Raw genomic sequence first — 18,766 nt, 5'->3', positions numbered from 1 at the left:
GTCACCCAATTCATCCACCCAAAGTCTCCGTTAGAAGATTAGGGGTATGCCATCTCAGGGTGTAAATTCTATAAGGGAGCTTGTAATACTCTGCTCAAATGGAATTGATTTGAGCCAAAAAAGATTTTACGAGGCCAAACTGTTCATATTTTCTGGGTCAGCACAGTCCCATAGAGAGAGTATAGTGGTCCCAGAGGCATGGGCCAAGTTCTCCAAGAACCTAAATATGGTTTTTGGAAATGGTTCTCTTTCAGTTGAGATTTCTGCCATTCCAACTCCTTCCCACCTCTAAATTCATATAGAAGATAAAAAACATTTCTAGAACAAAGATTAAAGCTGAATTTGATACTTCCTTTTGTTGCTTGATATTATTTTACAGTTAAACATTAAAACAACCTTGCACATTTTCACAATTCTCATGTTTTCTCCATGTCTAATCGATTGACAAATACTAGTTGAGGCTCCTCTGTGGGCCTGTGGAAAAGGACCCTTGCCTTTGCTGGATTTGAGGTCTAGTTGGACAGATAGGAGACCCATGGGAAAGAATAGCAAAAACGATAAATAAGGGCTCATTTGTGGGGTTCAGACTGCATGTTTTGGGGGAATTAAGATACTTGGGAGCTGTACTGTGTGCAGTGAACAAGGAAAATGGTCTAGGTAGTGGGCGACAGATAAATGTCATCCTGGTGAGACAGCGTGCTCAGACCCCATGTCTGTCACTTACTTGCAGATTGATGGTTAGGCTGCCTCACTTCTCTACGCATCCAGGTTCTCAGCTGTACAAAGGGGATAAAAATAGTAGCTCCTTTATGAGTTATTACGACAATGGCCAGAAGTGATACTTAGCACAGTGCCTGGCATAAATAATAGCACAGAGCTATTACTTACTCAGGGAGTAAGACTCAGTCAAGATTTTGATTGGTGGATTGGATTTTAATGTGAAGAAAGAGAGATTTGGAACAGGGAGGACGTGAGAACAAACCCAGAGGCAGAAGTGATGATACATTTTAGAGATAAACGCTACTGAAATGATCAAGCCTTTTACCAACTTACACTAAGAAAGTACAGTCTTACATAATGAATATTGTGTGTATTTAATTGCAGGAAGAATGTAGATTCCTACTCCTGCTTCTCTAGAGATTCTGATTCAGCAGGTCTATGGAGAAATCCAGGAATCTCTATGTTAAAACATATTACATGTGAGTTGTTTTTTTTTTTTTTTTTTTTGCGGTACACGGGCCTCTCACTGCTGTGGCCTCTCCTATTGCAGAGCACAGGCTCCGGACGCGCAGGCTCAGTGGCCATGGCTCACGGGCCCAGCCGCTCCGCGGCATGTGGGATCTTTCCAGACCGGGGCACGAACCCGTGTCCCCTGCATCGGCAGGCGGACTCTCAACCACTGCGCCACCAGGGAAGCCCCCATGTGAGTATTTTGATCAGTTAAGGAGTACTCTATACCAATAAATTGTAAGGCCTAGTATTCAGGACACTAACACGCTAGCTATTCTGTGATTCTATGGAAGCACATTTTAACACAAATTGTTGGATGATAATTAAATTTTTGTTTTTAATAACTCAAGGCTGCATATTCTAGAGACAGAGTTTGGAATAGTTGAGAAGTAGATGGAAGGCACAGATAAAATCCCAGAATCATTGGCAGTTACATTAAATAACCATCTTCATTTTACAGATAAGAAAACTGAGACCCAAAGGAATTAATGACTTAGCATATTCACTCATAGTAACTATATCAGAGGCCTTGGTGAGAAAAAGCCTAGTCTTTCATTTTGTATAAGCAGTTTAAGGAATATAATATTGTTCAGTATGGGAAGGAAGTCGAACAATAGTAAGAAAGGCCATGAGCCTGCAGATTTGCTAGAAAAGCAGCTTGCCTGTAGATGCAGAGGCAAATCTATTAAAGTAAACAGAAATTGATTTCACTTGGACTCAATCAAAGGTGTATAAAAACATCTGGGCCTCCGTGGACAAGAAAGTGGCCTTGCCGTGTATCTTGAGATGTACCAACATCTGCGACCATAGCCCACTGTGGGAAAGTATGTCACTTCATCAATCCCTCCCCAGATAAAGTTGAAACTGGACAGAAGCTTATTTCCTAGGCATAATTAAAACTAAATTTAGCTGTCCCAATAACACAAGAAGGGACTTTAGCAATTCCATACATCTAAGTTAAAAACAAACTTTCGTAATACCGAACACTCCAGCCCATAGGTCAAGTTTGCTTTGGGCATTTGTATTTGGCCTGTGATTTTGCTTGGAACATTTATTCATCACAGATCAGAAATGGATTACAAATTCAAGGGTCTTACTTAGGTCCTAAAACTTAACTCTGCCTCTACCCACTTTTGATCTATAACTACCTGAAACTGGAATGTCCTGTTAACTGCTTAATTTCTAAAATGTGTACATGCCAGGGGAATACTTACTATAGTCTTCCAAATGCTGTCTTCTTTTGGGATATGGTGACCTTACTAGACTTGCATCATAGTCTTACTCATCATTGTCATCTTTATGGTGCTCTAGAGTAGCAAAGGCCGATTTAAGTTCCATTAAGTTTCACTCTTCTCTAAACTTGGACAAATTCATTCCAGATATATAAGCCAGAAACCCGAGGGCTGTACTTGACATATAATAATTTCTCATGCCTTAGAACCAATTCATCACTGATATTCACCCCGTAAATCTTTCTAAAATCTATTTTCCTCTCATCGTTTCTAGATCATACTCTACTCAAGCTGCCATAGTCTCTGTGGAACTCTACTCACTGATCTGCCCTCCTCCATTCCAACTCCTCCCTGATCCATTTCCGCCCTGAAGCCAGTTATCTTTTCAAAGTGAAAGTACATTTAGGACACCTCAACCTCCTTGCTTAAAACCAGCCAGCGGCTTCCCGTTCCACACCCAGCTCAGGTCAACCTTCCTAACTGCATGCATCCCTGCCCCTTGCTCTCTGCTCGCCGGTCACGTTGGCTTCTTGCATCCAGTTCCTCTTATTACAGGGCTTTTGCCCTTGCTGCTCTCTCTGGAATGTTCTCTGCCTTCCTGTCCTCCTCTTTATATAGATCCCATTTTTCAGAGGGCAGTTCAAACATCACATCTTGAGGAAGTTTAACTACCCTGCCCTCAATTAAGCTCACTAATTTTATTAATAAACATATGTGTATGTGTATTTATTTTTTTATCACATTAGCCTATGATAAATATATAATCAAGGTTTTAAAATAGTTTAATTTATCTACATCTAGTAAGATGCTAAAGTTTGGGGGCATTTATATATACCAATACCCATGGTACCTCCTAGATGGTAAACCTAACTAATCACTACTTGTCAAATCAAGGTTCTTATGTCTTGGCAGTAATTAGGTCTCAGTGAATAAGTGTTTCTTTGGAGATAGAAGAAAGAAGGGATTATTTTGGAAGGAGGGGACTTTAGGAAAGAGCAGGTTTTTAAGGGAAAGGATTTTGCAATACCAGAAGGAGTGAGAGTTTCTGAGAAGCACTTCTATGAGGTGATACTTCCTAGGGCGTGAAATAGGTGCTGGGCCACGGAAAATCTCCCCTGTGCTGCCAGCCTGGGTTGCCAGGGACCAAGCTGTGATGTCAGGACTCGTCGTTACGCCTGCAATCCTCAGCTTCCTATCTTAACTGAGTCCCTCTAGCCTTCCCCAGCTCGTCTTCTTCAGCCTGGTGTTCATTCCACCCCTCCTCTCCCTCTGGAAGGAGAAGGGAAGAAAAGGAAGAAAAACATCAAAGAAAAAATGATATCAAAGAAAAAGATATATCTCTGACAGTCTTTATCAGTGGGGAGAAGAGGTTTAATTCTCCCTGTTACCAGCTTTTACTTCCTTCATGGATTTACCTTCCCTTTCTTATATTTACTTAATATTTAAGCCTCCCTTTTCCAAGGACCACATTCCTCTTGAACCTACTCCCTCCCTTCACTAGTTCCCAGCCCCAGCTATGCACCAAAATGGCCTGATGTGTTTCCAGAAATGCCAGTATCTAGTCCAGCATGTCTGTGGTGGGAGGCGGCAGGTAGAGCTCTGTGCTTCTTAAAGTATCCTGGAGTCTAACCTCATCTAGGGCTGAGAATTAACTGTTACGGTATATCGAGAATATCTTGAATATTTTATAGCCAAAATGGAGAAAAGCTGGCAGAATAGAAAGCAGTAGAAGGAGAGAGCAGAAATGGCATTGGAGGAAAACAACAAACAGGAAGGAGAAAAGCTAAGAAGGCTCCATTTAGACCCCTAGAATGGTTCAGACACGTAAAGGGCTTCAGCCTGTGTGAGGCCAGGGACAGCACCTTGTTTAAGTCACACAAGCATAGCCAGGCCTGGAGCCCAGCTCTCCTGAACCCTAGTCTACTGCTTTTTACCTAGAGGGCTTTGAAGGGTAAACCAAGCTTGAATCAGATTCCAGCTCCAGTGGTGGTCAGAGGAGGGAGGCATTGGGAGGGAGTTGGTCCTAACTTGGGAGCTTGGACTCTGGAAGCCCAGACGGTTCTGGTCCCTGCTATTGGTCTGCTCTTGGAGCCGGGGTCACAGGTGGACCACTGGGTCAGAGGGATCTGCTGAGCCTGCAGGGTTATGGGTCTCAGTGCCTGGGCAGGGAAGCAGATGGGGCCATGGCAGCTGTGTCCCTAGTGTGAGCAGTCATACTGACCAAGGCTCAAGACTGCAGCAGACGGTGCCTTCCCTGCAAGGCTGGGCTCCTGCAGCCACCACGGCCTGGACTCGCCTGCACAAACCGGCCAAGACTCCCGGGAGACCCCTATGGGGGACCGATGAACTTGAAGAACGTGAACAGTAATGTGAAGCAAACTGAAAAGCCTTGAAAAAATTATCTGCTAATAGGTTAACTGAATATTAGAATGTGTTGTAGCAAGTATGCCTTGCCTTAATTCTGCAGTCTGAAGGCAAAGTATGGTTGATGGGTTAAAGTCTGAAAACCGTTTTCCTTAAACGGCATTTAAAATCTATAAACATAATAAAAATCTAAATGATTTCAATTTAAAGGAAACAAATCTTGACTTTCCATTGGCAGACTGTGTATGTTGAGATGGTTTCCATTAAAGGTATTGGATTTCTATTAACCCATTCACATGATCGTCTCCTGTCCCCTTGTGGCCAAATGTGGACATTTGAGAGCCAGTTGCCCCGGGTACAGCCTCACAGTGCGAAACAGAGCAGGTGCGGATGAAAGTGAGTGCCTCAACCTCACGAGGATAATACCCAACCTAGGCAATGCATGCCCAAGAGAATTCAATTATTTTATGAACTTACAATTAGTCTAAGCTTGTCTGCAGAGGCACATAGCCTTGAGATGACCTTTCAAGTCCAGGAAAGGAAATTTGAGGGGATGGCACCCTCTGCTGCTCAATTTTATCATCACCAGAATTTAATAGCTGAGAGCCAAAGGAATGATTAATATGAGATGTTCGTGTAAACGTGGGTATGGTCAATACGAGATATTCACGCAAGACTGCGACTCCTCCCAGCAGGCCCTCTGACAGTTCCAGAGCTTCACCTCACTTTTCTTTAATAACTGGCCTGTAAATGGTTCATCTTTAGGCGGTTTCCACCTCCCTTCTTTCCTCTAACCCAAGCACCAAGAGTACTTAAGAGTAAGAATAAAATCATGTGATACCTTTGGGGTCCAGTCTCGCACTACACCTATTCTTCCGTTCTTCAAGGTCAACACAAATGCCATCATTTCTTATCCTTTATTTATAGATTATCTTCTTTTTCCCTAATTCACTTTTCAGAGAACTCTCCCACTTTCAAAAATGAATTTCCACCACTACCATGGAAATCTCTAGTCTAGACCTAGACCAGCAAAGACTTCCTTATTCAATGCGGGGGGGAGAGTAGCCAAATGAAAATACACTTTCGTTCAGTTCTTGAAATGTTCCAATACCACATCACATCTTAGTTATCCAAATCCTATGGAAAACCTCACCATTGTTTGCTTCACAGCAAAGGCCAGCTTCATCCTCAGGGTGTCCTCTTCTTTGGTTGGTCCCTCTTCTCCAGGATAAGCGTTCTGTAGTGTCCCCTGGCTGCCTAAGGACCCCAATGAGGACGCCCACCTTTTCCTGTCTTTTGTGAGCCTGTATGTGCTGTGCTCACTGTTTGTTCCTCTAATAACCACTCCCACCAGATTTACAATCATCCACAGTGGTTCCAGTCTCCTTTCTTATGTAGTATAAAAATATGTCACCTAGGGCTTCCCTGGTGGCGCAGTGGTAGAGAGTCCGCCTGCCAATGCAGGGGACACGGGTTCGTGCCCCGGTCCGGGAGGATCCCACATGCCGCGGAGTGGCTGGGCCCGTGAGCCATGGCCGCTGAGCCTGCGCGTCCGGAGCCTGTGCTCCGCAAAGGGAGAGGCCGCAGCGGTGAGAGGCCCGCGTACCACAGGAAAGAAAAAAATATGTCGCATAATATCCCAAAGGAATCAAACTGTTCAAAATCTTCCTTTTTCCCAGGTAAGTAGACTTAACTTAAGGAAAGGACATTAATGGTGTGAAATTCAAGTAAGAACTAGACTGTTTTAGCACGGATCCTCTCACATGTTAACCAGTCCACTCACATGAAATTTGAGTGAGCTTTGTAAAATTTTTCAGATATTTCAGCATCTCCACTATGATACTTGAAGCCTCTTTCTCTGCTTTTCGGTATCCGCTGTTATGAGTGGCCAGAGACCTCTGAACTTCTTCAACGTACTCTAAGAATGTAAAATAATGGTAATAATAATAAGCCAGTGCATTTAGTATGGTTTAATTGCATTAATCTAAAGGATGTAATTCTTTTAAGGTTATAATTTTCTCTTTTTTATAATATGGCAAGTCTAAGAAACTGTAAACTAAATGATTTTTCCATGATGCCAAGAAATCACTAGCAAACAGAGACTTATTCACCATTTTCTGCAAATCTTGATTTATTCATCAACTGGAACACGGCTTTACTCTCTAAAAGAAGCAGGAAGAGAAATACCGCAGCCTTCAGAGTTATTGGACCAAATAAGATTATATCAAAGTAACGGAAACTCGAACTGGAATGGTGACTGAATACTTACCTTTAAAAAGTTCAAACATTAGAGCAAATTTTACCTAGAATGTATCTCTGGGTTTGTTTGCTTGTTTGTTTGTTTGTTTTTGTGGTTCCATTTGGCTTTGTTTGGCAAGAAAAACTCAATTGAGTAGGATTTTTATACCTTACTCATTTTAACAGGAACATGTATGGAGAGGCCCAGATTGCCAATCAAGAGTATTTATCCACATGGGAAAATCCTAAGGATGCTAATTATAAATGGCTTATCACCAAGTCAGATGCTGAAAGGAGGGTTGAAAGGCAACTTTGAAAATGGACATTTCGTTCCTCCAAAAATAAGAGCTTTTCTTTTACTTCTTTGGAAATAGCTAAATCTTGGATTCTTTCACTATTAAATCAACAGCTGAGACTTTTCTTATGATTTCCCCCCATCAAGAAGCTATAACGAATCATATCTGCAAGTATAGATAATGACTAGATCCGGATTCTCTGTGGAACACATCTTGTGAGGATGGATATAAACCCAACTCAAGCTGTGGTGACCCCGGATGTTATTGGTCCACTTGTTAAGGTAATTTGCTCATTTCCAGAAACTTTGTACAATTACTAAGTGCACACCTACTATAAAAATTAACTTGCGCTTGGAGCTATGTGCTGCTGTCCAAGTCTGCAGAGAACAGGTCGGGATGCTTTATTCTCAACCACACTGCAAGGGATCCTGGTAAGAACCGCCAAATGCCACCCAGGTATTGTCGGTGAGTTTCCTGTCCTCTGCTACTACCATTCGGATATTGACAATGTCTGCTGCTGTTCTCCTGCCGCTAAGGCAGTAAAGGCCGGAAGTGCTCAGATTTCTACAAATAAAGAACAAACACACTCTGTTTATGAAAACAAAACAGACCAATAAGCTGCCTGAGATCAGCTTGATTCTAAAATAAAAATGCGTATTTTTAAAAGCATGTTGATACCAGCCCCAACTTGAAAATTTAATTAGGGTAATCTGGATGGCAGCGAGACATAAATGCAGGACCTAGCAGTAATCAGTATCATTTCTGAAGTCTCGTTTTCATTATGTCACTTCCTCCTGTCACCACTGTGAAGGATTTCAAGTGCCTGTCTCATCCATATGGTGACATTTTCTCATACGCTGAGCTGAACCATAGACATCAAATTACCTCCCTGACTCAGAGAATAGCCCATCTGTGAAAGGGCTAAATTATCAGTGCTTCAACTCTTTCCGAGGAATTAAGAACTCAGAATTAATGGTACTTGATGCTAGTTTTTCATTCTTTCTGATTTGCCGGGCTTCCCTGGTGGCACAGTGGTCGGGAGTCCGCCTGCTGATGCAGGGGACATGGGTTCGTGCCCCGGTCCGGGAGGATCCCGCGTGCTGCGGAGTGGCTGGGCCCGTGAGCCAGGGCCGCTGGACCTGCATGTCCGGGGCCTGTGCTCCGCAATGGGAGAGGCCGCGGCGGTGAGAGGGCCGCATACTGCAAAAAAAAAAAAAAAAAAGAAAACTACGGATGTGACAAAGCAGGCTTTCTCTTGTGCCATGTGTGGAAGTATTGAGTGGTAGAGCCTTTCTGGAAGCAATCTGTCCTCATATAACAAGGGCTTTAAAAGGCAAAAAAACATAGCTTGGCTCAGGAATTTCACTGCTGGAAAGTCATCCCAGAACTTGTTAATTTTCCGCTAATATCCATGCTCAGTGTCATCTTTAGGTAATAAAACCCCTACATTTAAGCTGGGGACAGAGCTGCCCAGAATGAGCAATCCATATCCTAGTCACCCCTGCAGCCAAACATGGACTTACTGATTGAGGTCAAGCTAAGAGAATGTAACTGGAAATACCGTGTGCAGGCTTCCAGGAAATGGCCTTAAAAGACAGTTGATACAAGCCTATTCTCTCTCCTTTTGTGCGGCTTGGAAAATGGATGGCAGGGCTATATCCCAGATCATGAGATGAGGTCCTCATGCTATTGGTCAGATCAGAAAACTGGAAGTGGACTGGGTCCCAGACAACTGTGGAGTTACCATGTCACTCTAGAAACTCAAAGTCCTTTCTTTTTCTTGTCACGTCTCTAAAAATGTATTGTTTTTGTGTTAAGATGTTTTATACGCCTAAGTTCTAACAATTGCTTTGAGTCCCTCATCTCTTGGTACGCCCATGTGTATGCACAGCGCACACACTAATAAACTTCTCTTTACTGTTCTCTTACTAATCTATCTTCTGTCAGTCTAATGTTACAGGACCCAGCTGGGGAACCCAGGAGGGTAGAAGGAAGAAAGAATATTTTCCTCTCCTGCACTGGACTGTTACCTCAGCACCCAAAGCTAAGTGACTTAGAATCCAATGTCACTTTTGTTGAGTCACAGCTAGGAGGAGGTTGGTGGAACCTTAAGTAATTATTGGTCCCTTATGATAAACGGTCCTAAGAATTATGCCTCGTATAATAAAGGTATCACTTCAGCGGCACTAATCACATTCTCAGGGTTGTAAAAAGCAATCCGTACTTCTTATTTAAATGGGAATAAAAGACTTTGACACTACATTGGATATTTTCATTACCTGTGGAGGTGCTTTTTAAATTCCATTCTATTTGCTTGACTTCTTGCAATGAACAGTTTATAATTATAAGCAAGTAAGCGAAAGATATATCTTTCAACTGAAAAAACAAAAACTCAGGGAGCAAAAATAGGCCTCATATTCTTGCTTCTTGCTCTGCCACTGAAGGCTGAATCTTGTGGGACATCGGTTACCACTGATGAGTTATTTTAACAAAAGGGTCACCCTTGCTTCCATGGAGATAATAATTTTCACGGTTTAAAACTCCATTGGAGTAGGACAAAAATTAACAGGTATATCATTTTGCTTAAACGTGTTCAGGAAAATCTAAAATTTCAACAGATAGTTATAGTACATGGAGAGTACATTTTATTCAGAAGAAACTTCACGTGAATCTTTTTATCAAGGAAACCACCCTAGGGGGGCTTCCCTGGTGGCACAGTGGTTAAGAATCCGCCTGCCAGTGCAGAGGACACGGGTTCAAGCCCTGGTCCAGGAAGATGCCACATGCCGCGGAGCAACTAAGCCCGTGCACCACAACTACTGAGCCTGCGCTCTAGGGCCCGTGCTCCACAACAAGAGAGGCCGCGACAGTGAGAGGTCCGCGCACCCGCGATGAAGAGTGGCCCCCGCGTGCCGCAACTAGAGAAAGCCCTCACGCAGAAACAAAGACCCAACACAGCCAAAAAAATAAATTAATTGATTTTTTAAAAAAGAAAAATAAGAAAACTACTCTAACCCCATTCCCTACCTATAGTTTTTCTTTTTTATAATTTGAATTTTCATGTATTCAGCTTCCTAAAAGATGAGCATATTAAGAGTTTAAATTGCATGAAAGAGAGAGAGAATAACAGCAGCTACAAGAACAATCACAGAAAGGAAACCCTAAAACTTACTCCACTGGTTGGCTGTGTCCATAAAATCAGTGTAAGCAGAGGGCCTCCAGTCTCTTGGCAAATGTAACCCAGGTAACAGTCAGTAACATGTCTACACTGACGACTATCTCCTCTTCAGTCATTAGAAACATTGGGCTCCAGGTTTATAGAAGTCACCAAGAACAAAAGAGCTCTGCAAAAAGAAAACAGTCTTTTAGGCCATTAACTCCCCAAGGCCTGTGATTTGTTTGTGGCTCCCGACAAGCGAGTGGCAGCACAATTTGTCAGAACAAAGATTTGGGTTATGGGTCCTGAGATCCCATCTAAATCAGTGATATTGTACAAACTGCTATGCATACACATCAGACAAATTTGGTTTTTTATTTAAGATTTTTCCAACCTGTACTACAGTACAGAGAATAGGATAACAAACCCCCACGTGGGGACTTCCCCTGTGGTCCAGTGGCCAAGACTCCGCGCTCCCAACGCTGGGGGTCTGGGTTCGATCCCTGGTCCGGAACTAGATCCCACATGCCGCAATTAAGAGTTTGCGTGCCACAACTAAATATCCCACATGCAGCAGCGAAGATCCCGTGTGCCACAACTAAGACCCGGTGCAGCAAAAATAGATAGATAGATAGATACTTCTTAAAAATCCCCATATGAACATCACGCAGTCTGGTAGGCTGAATAATAGCCCCCAAAGACACCAAGCTCCTTAATCCATGGAAGCCATGAATGTTTCTTTATATGAGAAAAGGGTCTTTTCAGATGTGATTAAATTAAGGATCTTGCCATGGCATGGCTATCCTGGATTATCCAGGTAAGCCCTATTGTATAATCACAAACATCCTTAAAATAGGGAGGAAGAGGGAGATTTGATTTCAGACAAAAGAGAAGACCCTGGGATGGAAGCCGAGAGAAGCAGATGCTATGCTTCTGGCTTTGAAGACAGAGGAGTAGGACCTGAACCAAGGAATAAAAGAAATGCCACTCAAAACACTAGAAAAGGCAAAGAAAGCAATGGATTCTCCCCTAGAATCTCTAGAGGAAGCATGCCCTACAAACACTTGATTTCAGCTCAGTGGAACTATTGGGACTTCCAATTTCTGGAACTAATTACAGTGTAGAAGAATCAATGTGTGCTGTTTGAAGCCAAGTTTCTGGTAACTTATTGCAGCAGCCATAGGAAACGAATACTACAGCTTCAACAATTATCATTACACATCAAATCTTGGCCCCTCATTCACACACACACACACACACGCGTGCGCGCGCACACACACACACACACACACACACACACACACACACACACTCTCCCTTCCATCGCCATTAGATCACTTTGAAGCAAATCACATATATAATAATGGTTTATCCGTAAATACTTCATTTTTTTTGCCTAAAAGATATGGACTCAAAAAAATAAGCATAATATTTTAACCTAATTAAAAATAATTAACAAGAAGTTTTTAAAATTAATTAATTAATTTATTTTTTATTTTTGGCTGCATTGGGTCTTCGTTGCTCCACGCAGGCTTTGTCTAGTTGCGGCGAGCGGTGGCTACTCTTCGTTGCGCTGCGCGGTCTTCTCATTGCGGTGGCTTCTCTTGTTGCGGAGCACAGGCTCTAGGCGCACAGGCTTCAGTAGTTGTGGCACGCAGGCTCAGTAGTTGTGGCTCACAGGCTTAGCTGCTCTGTGGCATGTGGGATCTTCCCGGACCAGGGCTCAAACCTGTATCCCCTGCATTGGCAGGTGGATTCTTAACGACTGCGCCACCAGGGAAGCCCAACAAGAATTTCTTAATATAAATATCCTTTCAGGTTTCAAATTTCCCAAATAGTTCCTAATTGTTTTTTATACTTGGAACATCTTATTGGTTTGTTTATTTCAGGATTCAAGTAAATTCCATACATTGCATTTAGTTGACTTATCTCTTATTTTTTAGTTTTTGCTATGCTGTCCAATGTGGTAGCCCTTAGCCACATGTGGCTATTTAAATTTAATAAATTGTTTATAAATTAAACAATATTTAAAATCAGCTCCTCAGTCTCATTAGCTATACTTCAAGTGCTCGATTCTAACATGTGGCTAGCAGTTACCTAACTGGACAGCACAGATATAGAGAATATTTTCATCATCTCAGAAAGTTTTGTAGGTTCTCCCTTTTCCTTCCTCCCTTCCTCCCTTCCTTCTTTCCTCCTTTCCTTCTTTCTTTGTTTCTGTCCATCTGTCTTTCATTTCTTTTTGTCCAGTAGAATTTCTTATATTCTGAATTTTGCTGATAGTATCTCCATGATGTCATTTAACACATCTCTCTCCCTCTTATGTTTTTTGTAAACTACTAGTTTTATTTAGGGGTTTAATCATTTTTTTTTTGCAAGAATACTTCACAAGTGAAGTTGTGAATTTCCTATTGTATCACATTAAGGTACAAAATGTCTGATGATTTCTTTTTTTGTTAAGATTAATCGGATTAAAATTAATTGTTTTAGCAGTCACTGATCATTGTTTGCTTATAACCAATTTTTTTAAGGAACTGCAAAATTGCAGTACTCTAAATTTCACCTTATTTCCTTTATTTATCAATTTTATCTATTATGTAGAACATAGAGTTTTTCATTACCAAATATTTGCTTATCTGAGGTGTATTTCATAAAGAAAATGTAGGAAGATAGTTTGACTGTTTTCACTTATTTAGAATTTTGTTTTTTGAATTATCAGTTGATTCCTCAGCATCTTCCAAAGGAGACCAATGTCAATGAGCTGGGTTGTTTTTTGTTTGTTTTTTTTTTTTGTTGTTGTTGTTTGTTTGGTTGGTTTTGGTTTTGGTTTTTTGAGTGAGGAAGGGAGTATTATCATGAACTCATGAATTCTCATATATTTGATGTGTTTCAATCCATTTCAGGATGTTTTGCTTTATTTTGTTTTGTTTTTACACTCAAATCATCTGATTTTTGGCAAGTAAGAACACCTTCAAGCTGGCTTTTGAATCCTTCTGACATATCCCCAATAACCTTTGATAGCTTCCTTGCTTTTCATTATAAAAAGATGCCCAAGTTCATCTAATCCAGATCTGGAATTAGTCATACCTCTAAGGACCCCTGAGTCCTATTAGTGAGAAATAACATTAGAAATCATAATCTAGGAGGTCAGGGTGCTTATTTGTACTAGGCTCTGTAACAGAGAAGAACAAACTTGACTCCATATTGGGTCTATTCCTTTAGCTCTAACCCCTGTGCTCTGCTGCCTGTGCTTAGTCATGGAGCTCTGTACCTTTTGTAAGAGAATGTTGACCACACCTTGAAATAGCCCAGTCTCAAGGCTCTAACCTTTAAAAGTATAACACTTTTCCATTCATACAGAGATAAAAAGTTGCAGAACACAGAGTAACATTTGTCTTGTTGGAAGCTTATAGGAACATTGTGACCAGACCTACCTGGACAGCTGAAAGAAAAAAGGATTCCGGCACCAAGAAGTGTGCAACAACCAGCCACACTCCCACCCCTTTTGGTATAAAAGAAGCCTGAATTCTAACTCAGGTAAATGGTTCTTTGGGACACTAGTCCACCATCTTCTTGGCCTGCTGGCTTTCCAAATAAAGTCACTATTCCTTGCCCCAACAATTCGTCTCTTGATTTATTGGCCTACCATGCAGGGAGTAGTACGAGCTTGGACTCAGTAACAGCTTTGCATAGTTTCTATTTTTAAAATATAGAAGAAAATATATCATAAGCTCAAGTTAATATTCCCATTTCAGAGTTTTTGTTTGATTTTATATTTGTAGCTATTTTCTCTCTGAAAGTTTTGTTTCCTGAAAACATTAACATATTAATTTGCTCTATCCCAATAATATACATTATATACACACCATAGTAAGACTAATGATATGATTATTGAAACTTTTATTTCTTTACAGTTGTCTGTGTATGTATCCTTAGGATTTATCTGATAAGATCTATAAGGTCAAACTACTGTGCTTTCAATTCAAATGAGTGATTATGTAATATTCTAAAGCAATTATTCCCAGTGTTCCCTTAAGATTTAGTAAATAAAGGGAATGAGTCAAGCATTTATCCTCTTTCTGATACAAACTGTGCCACCATCTTTATGTAACCAAACAATAAATGATTATAGAAGTATTCCAGGTAATAAATGCAGAAGAAGAAAATTAGAATATTATTTTACAACCCCCAGTGAATTAATAGGTCTAAGCATTGGATATCAACAACTTTGACCATCTTTTTATTTTTTTTTAGTATTTATTTATTTATATTTTTGGCTAAGTAAGGTCTTAGTTGCGGCACATGGGATCTTTCGTTGTGGCGCATGGGCTTCTCTCTAGTTGTGGCACACGGGCTCAGTAGTTGCCTGGTGACATGTGGGATTTTAGCTCCCTGACCAGGGATTGAACCCGTGTCCCCTGCATTGGAAGGCGTGTTCTTAACCACTGGACTACCAGGGAAGTCCCCAACTTCGACCATCTTAAAAAGAGACACTCAGCTATTACATATCTCTTCATGGAAGATAATGCATGCTACCACCTATAAAGTAGTCTTGCCACCACCAACATCTTCTCCAAAATAAGAACCTGAATATGATCAATATCCTAGATGCAACTACCAATTTTTTTATCTATAGAAATGTAGATACCAGAGGAACCTGTTGAACTATGACACAAGGAAGCAATCTGCAAAATCTAAACTGTGGAACACTCCACAAGACAAATGGTTCAGAGCCTTCAAAAATCAAATTGCAAGAGAGAGGGAGAGAGAGAGAGAGAGAGAGAGATGAGGGAGCTGGAGCCTATAGATTAAAAGAGACTTAAAATATACAGCAACCCATCAAAATATGTGGATTTATTTGAATCCTGAGGTAAAATTTTTGTATCATTTATGATATAACTGGAAAATTTAATGCTGACCAAATGGTTAGCTCAATCTTAACCTAATCCCTTCCCTTCTCGGGTCAGGCCACTTCCAGTTCTGCTACATCATTTACTCCTGCCTTAATTTTTATTTTAGGTATAACAATGATATTTGTTTGAATATTTTAAATTCTTGTCTTTTAGAAATACATACTGAAGTGTTTGCAGGAAAAAAAGATATGAATTGAATTTGCTTTAAATTAACACAGGAGAGGAGAAATGAGTGGGATATAGGTGAAACGAGATTTAATTATTATTTTTGGAGCTGGGTGATGCATACATGGGGAACAACTTTTTCCTAATAAAATTTTTTTTTAAAAAATCAGGTGGTAGAAGGAAGAAAGGAGAAAGGAGAAAGGGGAATCAGCTAACTTTATCATACTGTGAAGTTAGTCAAAAATGAGGATTTAAACTATTAAGTATATTATACACAATTATAGTTAAAGTAATTCCTAAAAACTGTACAAATATTACAAATTTTTAGAATATGTGTGCACATGAACGCGCCCCCCACATAAACACAATTACACCTAATGAAATACACTAAAACAAAGGAAGTGTTAAACAATTGAATGACATTGTAACTAAGATAAAATGTATTTGCCATATCAAACTTGTAACAAGGTACACATCTATCTACGAAAAGAAAAGCCCTTAGCTGGAATTCTAAGCAGAGTCCAACAGAATGATGTGTGTAAGTGAAGACTCAGCTAGGAACAGTTGAAAATCAAAGAAGGGACAAAGGTCCATACACACAAATGCAGACAAGGGGAAGCAAGAGTCATGGTCACAACATCAAACAAGGTGCAATTCAGACACAAACACGTAAAATGAGTCAAGAAAAGTGCTTTACAGTGATGAGGGATACAATCCTCAAGGCAGATCTTACAGTTATACCTACCTGTGCACCAAATAACATTGGGTCCAAAATGCAGAGAAAAATCTACAAGAAACACTAGGAGAAATAAAGGCACATCAGCAAAAGGAGACTAATAAAACATCTTTCAGATCATGATACATTAGGTAAGCAAATGAACAAAAAAGAAGCCCTAAATCACCTAAGAACAATCTAGATGTAGAAGTAACATGTATCAAACTCTTAAATACTGAAACCTAAGAATTCACCTTCTTTTCAAAGACCTGTAATACCAGGCATCCTATTTATAGGAATTTACCCTGAATATATATACCTTCAATATCACAGAGAAAAAAATCACAATATTATTCATTGTGGTATTATTTGTAATAGCAAAGTAATGGAAAGAACCTAAATCTCATACCTAGGAGATTGAATAAATAATTAATGGTCATCCACTCTATGAAAAAAATATGCTGATGTTAAAAAAAAAGAAAAAGCTCTATGAATTGATATGGAGTAATTTTAATGATGTGTTGTTAAGATTGAAAAAGAAAAAACCAAGATACAAAATATACACCATTTGCATAGGAAAAAAGGAGAAATAAGAACCTACTATATATATGTGTGCTTACTTTTGCATAAGGATTAACCAGAAGCTGCTAAGGGTGGGTGAGAAGAGGTGGATGGGAATGAGCATCCTCAGAATACATCTGTTTAAATAGTTTTGGGACTTCCCTGGTGGTCCAGTGGGTTAAGACTCTGCTCTCCCAATGCACGGGGCACAGGTTCGATCCCTGGTTGGGGAATTAAGATCCTGCATGCCACATGGCGTAGCCAAAAAAAAAAGTTTTGACTTTTGTTCTATGTTAATGTTTTGTATAATCAAAAAAAAAAAAAAAAGCTTAAATTAATACAGGTGAGGAAAAATCCTAAAACTAATTTTTAAAAAAATGAACCTGACTATAGGAGTGCCAGGTAATTTCGCAGCTGAAGTCTATTAAAATATTAAGCAATAGTAACTCCAATGCTATTTAAACTACTCCAGCAAATGGTAAGGAGTGAGAAAGTGAGAATCTTCCAAATTCTTGTCATAGAGCATAATACTAACATCTGACAGAAAGAGCACACCCAGAAAAAAGAAAATTAGGGAGTCATTCACTCATGAACCTCAGAGCAAAAATAGTAAATGACCCATATTCAAAAATAGACTTTAGCATCACATTAAAATAACAATACCTGATGAGCAAGCGGAATTCAGAGGAGCAACACCAGTGAACTGCATCTTAGGAAATAAAAGAATATATTTGGCATTTTAATAAATTAAGACGGGAATAGAAATCAAATTATCATCCTTATAGATGCCAAAAGGCCTCGGATCAAATTTAATATATATTTATTTAATGGGATGGGGGATAGATGGGAAATTTCTTTATATTAGAATAAGAATATATACATCTTCATAATATACATGTACTTATTTATGTATTGCTGCAGAATTATATTCTACACAAGAAGGAAGTGTCTCTTCGCCACTTAGTGACATGCCAAATAGGAATCTCTTTCAAAACCTGGTCAATCAGAATATTCTACTCCCTGATCAGGAAAAGTTAAAAGTACAGCATAAGTTAATGAGATCTCGGTCCTAGATTTTTGCTGGAGGTACTGAGAAAGAGGCTTTCCTCAACTCAGGCATCATTAGTAGGACCTTTGAATTGTGACTGCAGAGACAGACCAAGCCTTGAGAGTTATGCAGAATCCAACCAGAGTTGTCAAAGCAAACTGGTGTTCTGGGAACTATATCTAACCTCTGGGTCGACATATCTGGACATAGACTGATTGCGGTCTAATTAGCCTATTTCTAAGAGGATTGAAAAGGAATTAAGCCAGCTTCAGCACTTCTACAATATAGAAGTTCCTGTAAATCAGTAAGAAAGGGATAGGACACCTAAAATTTTTTTGAAAGGGTGAAGGATATTAATAGGTAATTCACATAACAACTAATCAGAGAGATGCCTCACTTCTCTAATTATCAGGGGGAAGCAAATTAAAACAAAACCAGATACAATTTTACAGTCCTTAGTTTGTCAATAATTTGAGGCTTCAGAACACTAAGCTCTGAAGAGGATGTTGGAGAGTAAGAGCCCTCGGATGCCGCTGGTGGGACCACCTGCATACAGAGCCGTTGGAGAACAGCCTCCAGTATTCTTGAAACTGTGGCTGCAGATGCCCTGGGATTTAGCAATCCCAGGCCTGTGTGCAAGTACCTGCCACAAAAACTACCTCACGTGCAAACGGAGATGTAAACCTGTGAGCTGGGAAAAGCATAGCTTTCAGTAGCAAGGAGTTAGACATAGTGACGTCCATCTAAACGTGAACTACCAATAAAATAGAATTCTATGCAAAGGTTAGAAGAAATTAACTGGCTTTGTGTTTAGCTACATGGATAAATCTCAAAAATACAATGTTGA

The 18,766-nt window shown here is 40.2% G+C and overlaps 1 long non-coding RNA gene across 1 annotated transcript in view; it reads right to left on the bottom strand.

The window, feature by feature from the left end:
• Positions 1-10,671: 10,671 nt before the first annotated feature.
• LOC132427971 (uncharacterized) overlaps positions 10,672-18,766 on the bottom strand; it is a 31,642-nt gene continuing 23,547 nt past the window's right edge. Inside the window, exon 3 of the long non-coding RNA XR_009520044.1 lies at positions 10,672-10,704. This is a non-coding gene — a long non-coding RNA (uncharacterized lncRNA). The remainder of the gene's footprint in view (positions 10,705-18,766) is intronic.

The sequence above is a fragment of the Delphinus delphis genome, chromosome 7, assembly GCF_949987515.2.
Source record: "Delphinus delphis chromosome 7, mDelDel1.2, whole genome shotgun sequence".
Lineage (NCBI taxonomy): Eukaryota > Metazoa > Chordata > Mammalia > Artiodactyla > Delphinidae > Delphinus > Delphinus delphis.
Note: the sequence above shows the minus strand (reverse complement) of the source record. Positions and strands in the feature narration are given on the sequence as shown.